The sequence below is a fragment of the Pygocentrus nattereri genome, chromosome 4 (genome assembly GCF_015220715.1).
Source record: "Pygocentrus nattereri isolate fPygNat1 chromosome 4, fPygNat1.pri, whole genome shotgun sequence".
Lineage (NCBI taxonomy): Eukaryota > Metazoa > Chordata > Actinopteri > Characiformes > Serrasalmidae > Pygocentrus > Pygocentrus nattereri.
The window spans coordinates 27,765,103-27,774,561 of record NC_051214.1 but is presented as its reverse complement, the minus strand read 5'-3'; positions in this window follow the sequence as shown (position 1 = coordinate 27,774,561).

The following is a 9,459-nucleotide window of genomic DNA, read 5'->3' as shown; positions in this document are numbered from 1 at the left end:
TCAGACACTGATGTTGGACGAGAAGGCCTGGCTCGCAGTCTCAGATCTAACTCATCCCAAAGGGGTTCTATCGGGTTGAGGTCAGGACTCTGTGCAGGCCAGTCAGGTTCTTCCACACCAAACGCACTCATCCATGTCTTTATGGACCTGCTTTGTGCACTGGTACGCAGTCATGTTGGAACAGGAAGGGGCCGTCCCCAAACTGTTCCCTCAAAGTTGGGAGCATGAAATAGTCCAAAATCTCTTGGTGCTGAAGCATTAAGAGTTCCTTTCACTGAAACTAAGGGACCGAGCCCAACTCCTGAAAAACAACCCCACACCATAATCCCTCCTCCACCAAACTTTACACTTAGCGTGATTCGTCACTCCAGAGAACATGTCTCCACTGCTCTAGAGTCCAGTGGTGGCACTTTACACCACTGTATTTGACGCTTTGCATTGTGCTTGCTGATGTAATTATGCTTGCATTGTGATGGTTAGATATAAGCTGCCATTACTTGTTACAGTTGCCCTTTAAATTGGATCAAAAGAAACGGTGCAAAATTGCTTGGAAAACTCTAAAGTTATCTAAAGTAATCATTCTGGAGAAAAAATGTTTTGTTCTGACAGAGCGATATAAAAGAGATCTTCCAGTCAGCACCTGTAGTCATTGGCAAGGTGATCTTGCTTAGCATGATGTCATCACTTTCTGAAGGGTTCCGCAGGTGTTTCCAAAGTGCTCTCAAACCGAGCAACTTCTCACTGGCACGCGTACACACACTCTACGTCAACATGCCACATTGTGTGAGCTTACCTCATTAATCTAGTTCCATTAATAGACACATGGATATCCCCTTAACATACCATTCCACACCAGATTTAGTGTACAGACTCACACACATACACCACAAGGCCTAATTCTGAGAGGAATTTGGGCTAGTTGGAGTCTCAAACACTACGTAGTAAGCTTACATGATGAGCTTATAAAGCTTCAGAGCTATATCTGGAACACAACAGAATGCTCATGTTTTGTATTTCTTTCACTTTACCTTGTACTGACCTGCCTTTGATTTTTTTCTACAACATGTGGTTTAAGGTTGTTTTTTTTAGCATATTTTTGACCTACTTACCATATACCTGTACCATGTGTTATGGTGGACCTGGGGTTCCTAAAAAGTTAAAGTGAGCAATTGGTGAAAGAAAATTACATTGTTTTCTGTTTAACACCCAAATAAGACAATACACTATATTTCCAAAATTATTCACTCATCCATCAAAATCACTGAATTCTGGTGTTCCAATCACTTCCATGGCTACAGGGGTATAAAACCAAACACCTAGGCCTGCAGACTGCTTCTACAAACATTAGTGAAAGAATGGGTCGCTCTCAGGAGCTCAGTGAATTCCAGCATGGTACCGTGATAAGATGCCACCTGTGCAACAAGTCCAGTCGTGAAATTTCCTCACTGCTAAATATACAATATAGGGGATGGCTCCTTCCTGTTCTAACATGACTGCACACCAGTGCACAAAGCAAGGTCCATAATGACATGGATGAGCGAGTTTGGTAAAGAAGAACTTGACTGGCCTGCACAGAGTCCTGACTTCAACCTGATAGAACCCCTTAGGGATGAATTAGAGCGGAGACTGTGAGCCAGACCTCGTCCAACATCAGTGTCTGACCTCACAAATGCGCTCCTGGAAGAATGGACAAAATTTCCATAAACACAATCCTAACCCTTGTGGAAAGCCTTCCCAGAAGAGTTGAAGCTGTTATAGCTACAAAGGGTGGGTCAACATCATATTAAACCCTATGGATTAAGAATGGGATGTCACTCAAGTTCATATGCGTGTGAAGGCAGATGAGCGAATACTTTTGGCAACATAGTGTATTTAGTGCCACCATTATATTATGCTTAATTGTGCTAAATTTATATCCATAAGTTTAGAATTGTTCAGACCACATGCGTAAATCATCACTCTTGCCTCAGTAAGTAATATCAGTAAATAGACTTGCTTATGTAGTTTCTCACACTGGAGGCACTTTTCTTTACAAATGGACATGATCAGGCTTCTTGATGTGACATAAGTTTTATAGACAACAATATGTCATACATTTAAGGTAGGCACTTTGTTCTATGCTAATCAAAGACCTATAAACTTTCATTACTTGTAAGCTTAGCCTTGTAGCTCCAGCACAAAACTACAGACACAAACCTTAGACACATCTACATGTGGGGTATATCTGATCTTTTGCCAACTCTTTTTGAGTTTACTTACATTTTGAAGCAAAGGTGTGATGATTTAAGCAACTAGTTTGCATTACGCTAATTGGTGAGGTATAAGCTGCCATTACTCACATTAGCCTTGGAGCTGCAGCGTCAATCTAAAGAAGCAAACTTTTCTTCACCAAACTATGGCTTTAGTGTCTCCTTATGAAATTGAACAAGAGTATCAGTTCTCTACAGGGTGTGTGCTAGCATTAGCGTTCATCATGTGGATGGCACAGGTCACATGGGAGGAATTCCCCTGAAGCACAGACTCTCTGAGTCAGGGATTAGCTCCTTAATATAGGAGCCTGTCAGTTGGGAGATCCCCAGTGTCCCAGGAACCTAATTCTGATGACGCACACATACACACACACACATACACACACTTCGTTATACACTAATCACACACTGGAATTACTGTGAATCAGAAATAAACACACTGGAAACACACATGGATGCAATTTAGGGTATGTGAACACAGGTGGCATTCAAAATTATAGTCAATATCTCATGCTTTAATTGCAAATTTATGGTGAAAACCACAAGCAAAAATGCACTAAGGAGTCTCCTTATGAATAACACAAAATAATAAAAATAAAAATAATAGTTTCTCTCTGGGATATCAAAATACTATTTTTTTTAAATTAGTGCTTGTCAAAAATAACAAGCGTACTAGCTATGTTTGATTAATATTCCAAACATTAGCAAACATGCAGTATGCTAAAGACCAAAAATGCTCACTGCAGCACAATATAGCTGGATGTTACAGACTGGCTACCTCCCCTCAGACAGGAGGTTACAGGCTGACAAACAAGCCATTACAAGATGCTTCTGAATGACAGTGAAAGTTAAATAGTAGAATAGTCTAAATGTGTTTTCCCCAAATCTTAAATGAGGGTGCAACAATTCATACTGAGGAGGCAGTAACTTCTTGTTATTTGTCCCAAAATACTAGATAAAATGGCCAATATTGTCACTAGTGTTTAGTTTAGAATATACAAATTTGAATTATTATCTCTCTCTCTCTCTCACACACACACACACACACACACACACACACACACACACACACACACACACACACACACAAACACACATATGCACTAATTCACCCCTCCCTCATTTATAGGCCCTAACCTTTCCTTAATCACTCCTTCTCTACCTCTGCTGAATAGCAACCAGTCCGTCTGCTGTATTTTTAGTGCCGGATCAGAGTCGTGGTTCCACCTCACTGCTGTTGGTCACCCCATGGCTGTCGTCTTGCCTTGATGACATCATCTCCATGTTTATCCAGGCTCAGCAGGCATAATTCAGGGGCTGCTCCAATCCCCCTATTACCAGAACCCCACTGGCACGTTTTTTCCTTTTACGAAAACATAATCCTCTCCAATACAAATGCACACAATAACAAAGGCTGGATTAGAATTAGTGCTAAATGCTGTAATCAGGCTCTCTACAAACAGTATTAGATCTGCCCTGGATTTGCAGGAATGTTGCATAGTTGTTATTTGTGTACTTTCTAAGTGCGACTACTTTTAAACCAAAACACAGATAATCCTCAGCTTCATAAATCACACGTTCCAGAACTTTCTCAATCTGCCAAAAATAGCCACTCTTAAGCCTCCAGCTACCTGGCTGACATTAAAAATAGATTAGGCCTTAAAAGAACAATGCACCCAAACCCTGGAGCTCTCAGCAAAGCTACCGAGAATGTTCTTGGGAACAACGTGCGTTAGTTAATCACAAAAGAAGAACATTGTTTAGCAGTGTGGACAGCTAAGCAGGTGGGATTCTGGTTCAGTTGTTTGCAATATATATAGGCCTTCAGGATGCCACTGTCCAAACTGTCATTGAGAAGGAGTAGCTAGACGTCTAGATTGTCATGCATCACGTGCTCTCTCACCTTCCTGCGAATTCTCAGACGCTTTATGTGGTTAAAATAATGTTTGCGTGATTTCATTTTTTGACCACTTTTGTCCACACCACAAACCACAAATAAACACCCTGTCTATCTGAATGTGTAAAGTTAAATGTTAGGTAGCTAAAGGCTGTTTCCTCATAACTGGGATATGATTAAATGTCTGCTTGGCCCTTAAATAAAGTGGAATGAAGAGTAGGCCACGTTAGCTACTGTTTTTCAAAGAGCAGTACAATATATAATATGTTGTGTTTCTATTTTATAAGCAAAAATATGATTCTAGGCCAGTGGTACTCCTCCTCTTCAGATCTACAAGGCTGTAATGAAGCATGTGTTGGCTTTATTGAAGCTCAATCGAACAAGACAGTTAATATGAGGAGTTCAAGGGTAGCCTCAGAAAGATAACAATGGATAGAATAAAAGCTAGTAAGACACAACCAGGAAAAAAGTGAGAGCTACAAAGTCTATAAATCAACAGGCAGTCTAACAGAGCTGACAATAAGCTAGGAACCAACAGTAGAATCAAACACCAAAAATGTTATGCAGCTATGCAAAAGTTGGAGGGAAAACAAGCACTATAAATATTCAGACAGAAAACCAAACTGTGGGCCATAATTACACATTGGAGGTACAAACAGCACACAGGTGATAGAAGTGATAAGGGGTGGAGCTAGGGTTGACCTGATATCCCCCGGGGATTGAGACAGAATGGTGCAAAGCCTGACTGAGGAGAAATGACAGTTTCATATACAACAAAAAAAGACCACATCTGAAACTTTTCCTCCCTCAAAGCCAGCATCAGATATATTCCCATATCTAACTTGCATGGTAAAAAATATAAAAGTATAGCTTATTGACAAACTCAGAATGAACAGAGAAAACAAGTGACATAACTAAAGTTTGAGTGAAAAGCCACAACTAAAACCATCCATCCCTCAAAGCTAATGTCCTACATATGGCCATCTTTCACTTCTGTTCCTTGGAGAAACTCTTCATACATTACCAGTTCTCCTTCTCCTCCTATTTCTCCTGATTTCAACATCTATCCTTTGGTCCTTCAGCAAGGGATGGTCCAGCATCTGCTGTAAACCAGAAGGCACACAAAACTTTAAGTTCTCTCTCTAATTACAGTTCCACAGTCACTCTTCATTGCACAACTGTAGACTTAAGAAGTGGTCTGCACAGAAAATGGTTTAAAAGACAAAAAGACAGTATCATATTTTACTATGTTTTATTAAGCAACAAGAATTTAGGTAACATGTTCCGTAAGACTTTAGCAGTACTTTGCTTTGGATGCCACCCATAGCTAAGTGAGCTGAGTTATACAGAGGCTCTATTGAAGCTTGTCAGACTTGCTCTGTCAAGGGAGCTTTACTTTACTTTGTACATGCTGGCACACACACACACACACACACACACACACACACACACACACACACACACACACACACACACACACACACACACACACAGGGCCCAGCTGGCATTAGTCTTTTTAGGCCCTTAAACGTTGTCCATGTTTACCAGTCCAGAAGGACTCTGTGGCTCTGAGCCTCTATTACCTTTGTCCACTGAGACCAGTCCAGGCACAGCCATTAACATCCACTTTGTTAGAACCATGACCAGCAGACGCTCTGCCTCTCTCATTAGCCGTTTCTTATTAGTCCCTGCTAAAGCCTCTCTTTCTCTCTCTCACACACACACACACACACACACACACACACACACACACACACACACACACACACACACACACACACGCACACACACACACACGCACACACACACACACATTCACAGAATGCCTTTTGTTGAAAGACTTTATGAGGTTTTAGGCGAGTCTGTGCTGTTTGTTCTCCATAAAAAGCCCTCAACCGAAACTGAACCCAAGCCTGGACTGAAGCCTCTCAGGAGACGACAAATTCAGGACCAAACAAATCAGCCTGGAACAATACAGACGTAGTGTGTGCAGTTTAGAGTCCTTTGAATAAACCACCAGTAACTAGAGGGTTAAAATGCACTGATTGATTGTCATGCATCCATCTGAAGGTGGTGATCCAAATACACTGATTTTGTAGTGTTATAATTCATTATAATTTCTACTCTTAATATACAATAAACAGCAGTTAGCACGGAATACACAATCTAATTGGTTGAAAGTGTTTTACTCATGTTGTTGATAACAACTCATCACGTCATTTGACTATGGAGGGCTGAATAACAATAATGGTCACTCCAAGTAGTGCAGCTTACTTTTTTGGTTAAAGAAATTTTCCATATTAAAATATACATATATATATATATTTCTTTCGGAAGAAAATTTCCATTTTTGTAATTTTTCAGTACACCAAAAGGAATGGCCCAAAATGACTTGGAAAAATGTTTGGTTCCATTAACTTACATTAAAAGTATGATATGCTTTTTTCCTTCTCCTGTAAAGTTACAACTGATATGTTTGAAATAACATTCGGGGTTTCATATGTTCGCCTTCCGCCCAATGACTGCTGGGATAGGCTCCAGCACCCCCCCGTGACCCTGACGGAGAAGCGGCTTGGAAAATGGATGGATAGATGGATGGATGGTTTCATATGTTCATGGACACTCGAAGTCTGCTTAAAGAAAACATGTGCTAAGGATATTTATCTAAAAATAAAGCTTTGATATACTGTTTTACTGTCTATATTCCACTACTGTGTAATGTGTGCATTTAGTGTATTCATTTGTTGCAAATAATTCTGAATTGTAAAAATGCCAATTCTTGTGGTGAAATGTGAGATTTCATGATGCACTGAATGGTTTACTAAAAAAAATCACAAATGAATTGAATTATCAACAATATACATCCTTCACATAAGGCAATTTAAAATACTATTGTACAGTACTATACAAAAGTCACTCATCTGGGTGATAAAAATATATGTCGCTGCTGTTGGAAAAAAAAAACCTTGTACCTTGTATTTTTGTTGTCTTTCAGTTTTTGACACAATTTGAAGATGCCTGTTTCCTTTACATTGTGTGTAAATTTCATGAATGGACCAAAAGAAATGGCCCAAAATGACTTGTAAAAAATTCAGATTCCATTGACGTCCATTAAAGTAAAGTATTTTTTTTCCTTCTCCTGTAAAGTTACCATTTTGGAGATACAAGGTTTTCTTCTGACAGCGATATATTTATAATTTCAAACACATTATGTTTCTGAATGAGCAAGCAGTAACAAAATGCAACCTCCTACACGCATGAAAAAACATAAAAAGACACTGAACCAGCCATGTAGGTGTGTACATATCAAAACACAGAGCTTTCATTGTTCTGAAATTATGCAAGACAAGATCAGGCTCTGATGTTCGGCGCAGCAGTGTGTGACAGTAAAGCTGTTGTGTTAAAGGCTGCGGGCCATCAGATAGTCACACTGAGGGAGTAGATAGAAGGGTCAGTTTATGTGACACAGCCGCTATCTCTGAGCTAGGACAGAGAGAGAGAGAGAGAGAGAGAGAGAGAGAGAGAGGTGGATTGGGACAGAGTGGACGTGAGCTGGAGATGTGGACATTTGGGTGTCTGTGTGTGTGAGTGTGTCTAGGCGTGCTGTTGACTCAATGTGCATCTGAATCAAAGTGAAATAAATACAAACAAACAATATATACAAAATATACACACTAACATTCAAAGGTCTGGAACACCTGACAAAAGAATCCTTTATATGCAAAGTTTTCAGGTGATTTAAAAAAATGACAAGAGTTTATTAAATGATAAATTATATATTGCAGTTATTTACATTCTGTTATGCAGCTGTAATGTAGAAGGGATTGGGGCAGGATGAAAGTGTGAGGTGCTTTTATTTAAACACAATTCAGAGTCCAAAAACACAGTAGGTGAGTGGAACAGATAAATTCATGACAAAATTAAGTAAATAGAACTAAACAAGAAACAAAACCAACAACAACAAGAGCAACAGGGTGCACAGACACAATGCAAGACAAAGGGACTGAACAACAACTTTGAATAGTAACATAAAACAAGATACACCTGAGATCAATTAGAGGGCGGGGCAAGGGACAAAGAACCGGTAAAGACAGGGCAGGACAGGGGGGGAGCCAACATGACAACAAATAGTAGGAAACCAATAAAAAGGCAAAAACAGAGAGTGAATGGATATTACAGCAGCTTTCTCAGTCATTTTGAATAATCTACAGGCCCATTTACTGTTACTGTTTCACAGCTTTCTAACTTACTAATTGATTTAATCATATCAGAACAATTTTATAGGTTTGTTTGCAACTAAATTGGTTCTATGTTATTGAGAACTTTGATTACAAATGATTCCAAATTCCAATACAGATGCAAACCATGATTATTATGATTTAATTAGCTACTATAATGCTAATATATGACAACGCTGTTGCCCCTATGGGATTTCTAATATTGTGTTAGTGCTAAGCTGCACATAAAACTTTTTGGCCATTAAACACAGACATTTATTGCTTATAAAAACATTCCATGTGTTTTGTTTTGAAGTAGACATTAACATAAGATTTCAGTTTAATATTTGACTCTTATTTGACTTTTATAACAGGTCAGGCTTTGGCTCATACGGTGAATCGAGGACTTCCAGAAAACCTAGTATGACCATTATTTCTGCTCATAAAATTAGCCACACCCACTGTAAAACAAAATGTGATTGGTTGATTCTACTGCCAGGTCCTAACTGTGCTGGTAGCTATGCTGCTAGAAATACAAATTTTCCACAATTATTCAGAATAGCACGGAATCCGCCAACAAAGTCTTATTTAAAACTGAGCATTTTGGGATAATATATGAAAATACATTATTGATAATTGACCAGACGTGATGTACAATGCAACTTTTTTTTCATCCTCATTTGTAACAAATGGTGTGTACAATTTATTTTAAGGGCCTAAATGTAGCATAAATCTAAAGCTGTGGTCCAGCTCCTTTAGGCCTGACCAATGGAAGATGCTGACCTGACTGTATCTAGATACCACAGAGAAAAAATTTTGTTTGTTCAGTTTTTCGAGCACTTAACCCTTCTGTTCCCAACCAAAACTAATGAAAATAAAATTAATTCAAATAAGAGTAATACAGACTTTAAATACAACAAACTTAATGGAAATGTTTTTCTTAGTTCCCAGAAATCAACAGGCCTTCTCTGAAGGCTTTGACAGCCCTGAGGGTTCCCTGAATAATTACGCTGTGTACATTTTGCCTCTGTACTATAGATGTGGCATGTGCATGTGTGTGTGTGTGTGTGTATGTCAGTGTGCCAGCACTGAGAAC